The sequence below is a fragment of the Elephantulus edwardii genome, unplaced genomic scaffold (genome assembly GCF_000299155.1).
Source record: "Elephantulus edwardii isolate Elephantulus edwardi_28Jun2011 unplaced genomic scaffold, EleEdw1.0 scaffold00153, whole genome shotgun sequence".
Lineage (NCBI taxonomy): Eukaryota > Metazoa > Chordata > Mammalia > Macroscelidea > Macroscelididae > Elephantulus > Elephantulus edwardii.
This window is the reverse complement of record NW_006399903.1, coordinates 7,740,204-7,748,123: the sequence shown is the minus strand read 5'-3', so window position 1 is coordinate 7,748,123 and position 7,920 is coordinate 7,740,204.

The window sequence follows — 7,920 nt, the reverse complement described above, 5'->3', positions numbered from 1 at the left end:
GATCAAACCTAGTTGAGGCCCTGAAGAAACTCTTATCAGAGAAGGATATCATAAAACTTTACATACTATGAGTCATTGTAAATATACGTAGCAGGAGGCCCCCATTTTTTTGTTTGTTTTGCATTGGAAGAAGTCAACATACTTTTACATTTCTGGGGATTGTAATCAACTCAAACATATCTTTATAACTTTACTTTCCATACAATCCATGCGCTTGATATGGATTTTAATTGGTATGTCTTCTTAGCTTTTGTCTTTATTGTGCCTACTACTGCATCTAAGTGTCCTGTTACCAGGTCCCATCTAATTGATTCCAGCTCAGAGTTAATTTATCTATTAATCAAAACTTCACCCGTCATCTGCATCAATCTCATAAGTCTTCACTGTGCTTAAGCCCATTGTTGCAGCCACTAAGTCATTTCATTTCAGTAAGGGTCTTCTTTTCCTGCTCTGACCTGCCACTTTTCCAAGATTATTTCCTTTTCCAGAAACTTGTCCCCCCCTACAGAATAAAATATGGAAGGCCCACTCTCATCATCTTTATCTCCATGAAGATTTCTGTCTCTGGCAACAATTCTTGAAAAAAAATGGCTCAAATATGATAACTTGTTTACTTTGCATTTCATTCATGGTCATTGTGTTTTCAACAATCTTTCGTGTTCATTGTGCTTCATAGAATCATTCATATGCATTTTATTTTACATAATTAATTGGTACTGATCTGTACCTGTTGTTAGAGCATCTTTTCGAGTTCCTATTGAATCTTTCCTATTCCTTTACCCTTTCATTGACCCACGGATATCTGCTACCCTAGTGATTTCTTCCCTTCCTCTTTTCCACCCCTTCATTCTTTCCCTTTAAGCCTTAACTCTCTTGGACATTAAAACACATCTTACCAGTTGTCCTTCTATTTTAACAATAATGGTATTATGCAGTATTTGTTCTTAAGAGTCAGTTCACTAGGTATAATGCTCTGTAGGTTTTCCCACGTTATCTGGTATTTTACAGAATCATTATTCTTTAGTGCTGTGTAGTATTCCACTCTGAATGAATGTATAACCATTTCTCAATCCCTTTGTTGGTTAACATGCATTTGAGCTGTTTTCATTTTCTTGCGACTGTGAACTGCACTGCTATGAACATAGGTGTACTTATCTCCGTTTGTGCATCAGACAAAGGTCTGTACTTCTTTTAAGAACAGGGACTGTCTGTCTCTGTTAACACATTCATGGGCTCAGAACAATTTATCTGACTAAAACTCTTGGTATTTTTATTCCTGAATTCCAGTCCCTGTTGATCCTCTGGTGAACCCAAAGAGTATCCCTTAAAGTAGACATCACTGTGATCAATAATTTCTAAACCAACATACCTGAAGGATGTAGTTGCATTTTCCAAGTTAGTTCTTGAACTGATTGGGTCATCCTGTAGTGTATTTTGTTCTATTTCATGTTTTCCTCAATTCTTTGACCTTCCAAACTTGTTATATGTCTGTCTTTTGCTTTTTGTCCTGAAAACTTGATGTAAAATTGACTCTGATTTGGCATAAAATTTCCTATTGACTCTTACCTTTCTCAATTGTTTTCCTGAATTTGATATCCCTGTCCTTCTGGATATGGAATTTCCATACTCACCTTCATAACCATGATCTCTAATCTTAACCAAGGAACTTTCTCCCCAGGAAGCTGCAAAAGAGACAATCTATCTCCTAATTCTACCTACAAGAAAGGAACCTCTTTAACGTGGAAATAGGTGATAACTGCATTGATTGAGGTATTTTTGTTGTTTGTTTTGCTTTTTCGTGGAAAAGGATGTATTCTCCTCACTATCTCTGATCATTTAGCTGTGCTTTAGTCTTTCATTCACGACATCCTACTTGATCTTAACATTTTTCTTTACCACTTTCTATACCAATGGGAAAGCTCTTCAAAATGCTTTTTTAAACACGTCTTGTAAGTTTCTGTGTCAACTGGAATGAAAGTAGCATCATTTATTACATATTTAACAAAAAACATTAGTTCCATTTGTATAATTAAGAATAAAAATATCTCACAATTTATTGTATAGTTATTATTAGTTATTGTGTGCCTTTTGACATTAGATAAATGATGACATGTCTGTAAATTTTATTGATTGTTTTGTTTTGTTTTTATCCTGTGAAGACTACAGATACAAGAGTTATCTTTACCTTGAACCCTGGCTCCAAGTAAAACTTAATGACTCATTGAATGAAATCTGTCTTTATTTACTTCCTTGTTCATCAAAGAAGAGCTCCAAAAATTATAAATTTTTAACCATCAATGGCTCCTTGGGAGAAAGACGGAAAATCTTTTTTTCATGCAATCAGGCTCAGAAATCCACCAGAGCAAGAGCTATGAGTCTGTTCTGACTCGACAGTTACAAGTGAGTGAGCGATACGAAAATCAAACCCTCTGCCATTGAGTCAACTAGAACTCATCACAACGCTCCACCAGGTTTAGGGAGTTATTAATCTTTGTGGGAACAGACTGTCCACCTTTCTCCTGTGGAGTGGCCCTTGGATTTGAACCACTGCTATTTTTGTTAACAGCCCAGCATTTAATACATTAAGCCACCATGGCTCTTCTATTTATTTATTTTGTGTGTAGTACAACTCAAAACAAATGAGCATGTATTTATTCGCAGGTCATTCTCAATTCACTCCAGAAAAACATCAATTTTGTCTTTCTGGAAGTATTGTTCAAAGGCTGCTCCAGAGGTCTGAAAGGAACAAAAGACGCCCCGTGAACACTGCTATTCTTCATGGGGAAAGCTCTAAGCACCCAATAGCTATTTAAAGATGTAGAAGACATATTACCACAGGCTGTAATTACTTTGTGAATCACAATTTGAAGTGAAGCATCATCACTCCAAGGGCATAATCTTGGGGTCACATTTCCTAGTCCAGGAGAATGAAACCACCCTTCTGATTACTGAGGTCATGACAAGCAGTCACAGGCAATCAGAACCCTCTTTCATCAGTGAGCAAATAAAATGATCTTCTTAAAAGGAGCAGTTTGAAATTCACAGAAACAATAACCTACAGTGATCTCAGGAACTATTCAGCCACACGTAGTCACCAGTTGTGGTCAAATGGTGAAGAAAGATCACATTCACTAAGGGAAATCCTTGAAGCATCATATTTACATGGCACTTAAATAAGTACTACAGAAATAGACTGCCAGGACTTGACGGTACGTAACAACAAGGAAAACAATAACAACTTTAGGATAAGCTTTTATAGACTAGAATTATCATGCCTTCATACAGTAATCATACTGTATTTTTTTCTTCCAAAATTAAAGTGTCAAAATATATGATTTTTTTGTTGCTGTTTTATTCAATACAAGTTCCCCTGTTTTTACTAATGGTCTTTATCTCATTCAAAAAAGGTCACAGGGACGTGGCTCCAAGTAAAGTTACTCTAATATAGTTTAAGAAACGAACACAACTTGTTTCATGCTGTATGATCTCCTCCAAATTAAACAACAAACTGACTGTAGACTAAAAAAAATCTAAGCAAAATAGTGTATCTCTATACAAACTCTCTATGTTTATACTACCTCTTCATATAACAAAACAAAAGGGAAGACCAGTGCCATCAAATCAATTCTATCTCATGATGAACTACCATTGAGATTTGGAGGATATAAACTTTGCAGAAAATCTTCAATATTTCCCCTATGAATGAGTAATAGATTAAAATTCTATTTATTAGAAGGACAAATAAAAAAAAGTAGTTTTAAAAAATAAATTATCTGAAGAATTCTTTTGAGCAAAAACAATCAGCCATTCTTTACCAGCAAACGTTCCCGTGTTTTTCAAAGTCTGTACTTAACACCTAACCCAGATCTTAGGTGATTCAAACAGAAGAAGAAGGCAGAACTTTCTATTTTCATCAAGATTACAGCCATGAACTCCTTGGAGCAGTTTCTGCTCATTAATACATGATATTACTATGAATTAGAATCAACTCAACAGCAACAGATTTAGGATTGTTTTTGTTTTGTTTCACAAGTAAATATGATGTAACTTACCTGATTAAGGGGCCCTGGTAGCTTAAAGGTTAAATGCTCATTTACTGCCTGAATGATTGGCAGCTAAAACTCATAAATGGCTCTGTGGCAGGAAGATATGTCAGTTGACTTTTGCGAAAAATTACAGCCAAGGAAATCTTATAGAACAGTTCTATTCGGTCCTTTATGGTTAGTATGATTCAAAAATGAATCTATGGCATGCAAAAACAATCTGCATAGATATTGATTAGTTTACTTGCATTTTCTGATTATGAAGATTTATTTATTCTGAGCCTTTCATGTTTTCTCAGGCTCTTAGAACAAAGAATTTGCATGAATGACACTGTTTTTCCCAATCCCGCTGCCATTAACTGAGGCCAGGGAACTATGGTCACTACCCCTTGTTAGAATGACCACCAACTCCTTGTCTTATTGCTTCCTGCAATCCATTAATCCATTCTCCACACCTCAGCCAAGATGAGAATTTCTTTTTACTGAGTCGTTAGAATTCCATTCTGCATCTAATCTGACTCATCACTCTGCATCTCTTATCTCTTACAGTCTTTAACACACATCCTTTTGCTCTTTCATTCTTAAAAAGTCATGCTCTCTCTTGCCTACAAATTTTTCAAGCAGTATGCTCCCAAGCCAAAGGTCTTGTAACCCTGGTATTCCCACTTGCTGTACAAAGGTAACTCATGGTTGCTGTGAAGCTGAACAGTGTGGCACTGATGAGTCAAATGTGAGAAGCTCTTGGTGGACAGTGTTTGGTGAAGCTCCTTGATTAAGACAAGCTTGGAAGCAGAAGTGGCATCCATTTCCACAATAGCTTGCCTTTGGAATCCCTATGAACCTGGAGAAAGGATAAAGGTTATACAGGAGGTGCGTTCATAGAGTCACTATGAGTTGCCTGCAACTCAACAGCACTCAACAACAACAGCAAACATGCTCCTAACTACTTTATGACTGTTTCTCAATTCTTGGCCAACACTTCACACACCTTCAATGTCTGAGCCTCACCTGCATCACAGTATTCATTACCTTTAGGTAATTGTTGTTAATGACCTTATAAGGAGCTTTGGTGGCCTACTGGTAAGAAACTGCACTGCAATTCCAAAGGCTCATGGTTCGAATCCACTACCTGCTCTGCAGGAGGATGAGCGATCTGCTCCCATGTGATTAATCGCCTCTGCAAACCCACCGGAGGGCTGTCTATGTGTTGGTTTTGGTTTGATGGTGTTCAGCAACAGCAACAACAAAAACAACAATAACCTTGTGCATAATAGAAGTATTGCCTGGTTGTTCACCATTACATAATAATTGCTATGTTTGAGCCCATTCTTACAGCCACTGTGCCAGTTTATACTGTTGGGGATCTTCCTCTTTTCCCCCTGACCTTCCACTTTACTGGGCAAGATGCTTTTCTCTAGAACCTAGTCTTTCCTGATGCTGAATCTAAACAAACAAGAAAAAAGATCACCATTCTCCCTTTTATGGAGAATTCTGTAGTACGTCTCTAAGGCAGAGTTATTCAGCTTGTGGAAGTCCACTGCACATTCAATATCTATACCAACACCACATCACTATACCAGAAAGAACAGGCTGACATAGAAGAATTTCATGAAACAAATTATAATCAAGAGGCAATGATGATGAAGGAGGAAGTTCAAAATGCTCTTAAGGAATTAGCAAAAAACAAAACCCCAGGCAATTACAGGACATGGTCTTTGCAATCACTTGTTACGCATCAGAGAGTTGGACAATGACTAGGGAGGACAGAAGGATAGTTGATGCCTTTGATCTGTGGTGCTGGAGAAGAGTACTGAATGTACCATGGACTGCCAGGAAAACAAACAGATTCATCTTGGAGAGGATTAAACCAAGCTACTCCTTGGAGGCAAGGATTCTGGGGCTTCGTCTGACATACTTTGGACATGTTGCCAGGAGGGATGGGTCCTTGGAAAGGGACATCATGCTTGGGAGGGTGGAGGGACAGCGCAGGAGGGGAAGACCCTCTATGAGATGGGGATTCGGTGACTGGGGTAATCAGGATGGGGGTGTCAGAGACAGTGCGGTTGGCATAGGATAGAGCAGGGTTTAGGGCTGTTGTGCATAGGGTCGCTATGAGTCACAAACTACTCGACGGCACATAACAACAACAACAAATCAAAACCGCAGTGAGATACCATCTCACTCCTGTAACTGGTAAAGTTTAAGAGGACAACAAGTAAGAAATGTTGGAGAGGATGTAGTAAAATAGGAACTCAAAGACACTCTTAGTAGGATTGTAAAATGGTACAACCACTCTGGAAGGCAGTTTGGCACTTCCTCAGAAAGGTGAAAATTGAACTTCCATATGACCCAGCTATTCCACTGCTTCAAATATACCCTGAGAAAATGAGAACTAATGCTCAAATGAAGACATATACACCAATGTTCATAGCAGCATTATTCACTACATCAAAAACAAGGAAATAGCCCAAATGTCCAACCATAATAAAATGGATTGAGAAATTATGGTATGCTCACATGATGCAAGACTACGCAGCAGTTGGACAATGACTAAGAATGATAGAACTAGAATAGATGCCTTCAAGTTGTGGTGCTGGTAAAGAGTCTTGAATATGCCATGGACTGCCAAGAAAATAAATAAGTCTGTCAGGAGAGGGAGACTCTGGATGAGATGGATTGATACAGTGACTGGGGAGATGGAGGTTGGTGTATCAGAATTGGGGAGACTGGCTCAGGACAGGGAAGGGTTCAAAGCTGTTTTACATAGAGTCGCTATGCATCACTGGTGACTCAGCCAATAACATCCTATGACAGGTTTGGAAGCAGGAGTGACAACAACATGCCTCCAAAAATTCTATGAACTTTGATAAATGTCGATAGCTGTAGAGGGGCTTCAGGCCTTTTGTTTCATAGGGTCACTACAGGTCATGCTTGACTTGAAGGCAATCAACAACAACTCCCTAACTTGGGAGAAAGTGGAAAGCATTATGCTAAGTGAGCTAACTCAGTCCCATAAGAACATATACTCTTTAAGACCATTATTGAAGAAATATAACTAGTAAAATGTGTATGAGAATCTAAGGGGTGGAAGGAAGCAGAGGAGTGTGGATGCAGGGATAATCATAGGGTCACACCATTTGATGGGTAGAGGGAGGGGTGGATCAAGGAAATTGAAAAACAATGTATATAAACTTTGGAAGTAAACCAGTATAAAATTAAATTTAATATTAAAAAAAACCACAAGACCCCAGGAATTGATGGAATACCAACTGATATATTTCAACAAATGTTGATGTTACCCTGGATGTGCTCCCTGAATTGAAGCAAGAAATCTAGAGGACAACTACCTGGTAAACTGAGTGGAAGAAATTAATATTTATTCCTACTTAAAAAAAAGGTGATCCAATAGAGTGTCAAAATTATTAAACAAAATCTCTAATATCACATGCAAGCAAAATCCTGCTGAAGATTATCAGCAAATGACTAGAACAGTAGTACATCAACAAAGAATTGTCAGATGGGCAAGTTGGCTTTAGAAGAGACCATGGTATCAGAGACCTCAGAGTCAATGTCAGATGAAATTGGGCTGAAAACAGAGAGTACAGGAGGAATGTCTGTCTGTGTTTCATTGACTGTGAAAAGGTATTTCACTGTGTGGATCTCAACAAGTTGTGGCTAACCTTGGGAAGAATGGGAATCACAGGACATCTGAATATGCTGATGTGAAAGGTGTGCTGGATCAGGAAGTAGTCATTAGAACTGATGGCCTTCTCCAAAGATCAGTTTCGCCTGGTCCTGTGCCCAAAATATGTGAGACAGAGCTTCAAAATCCTATCTCCAAGGAGAAACTTGGCTTCACCATCTCCAAGACAGACCA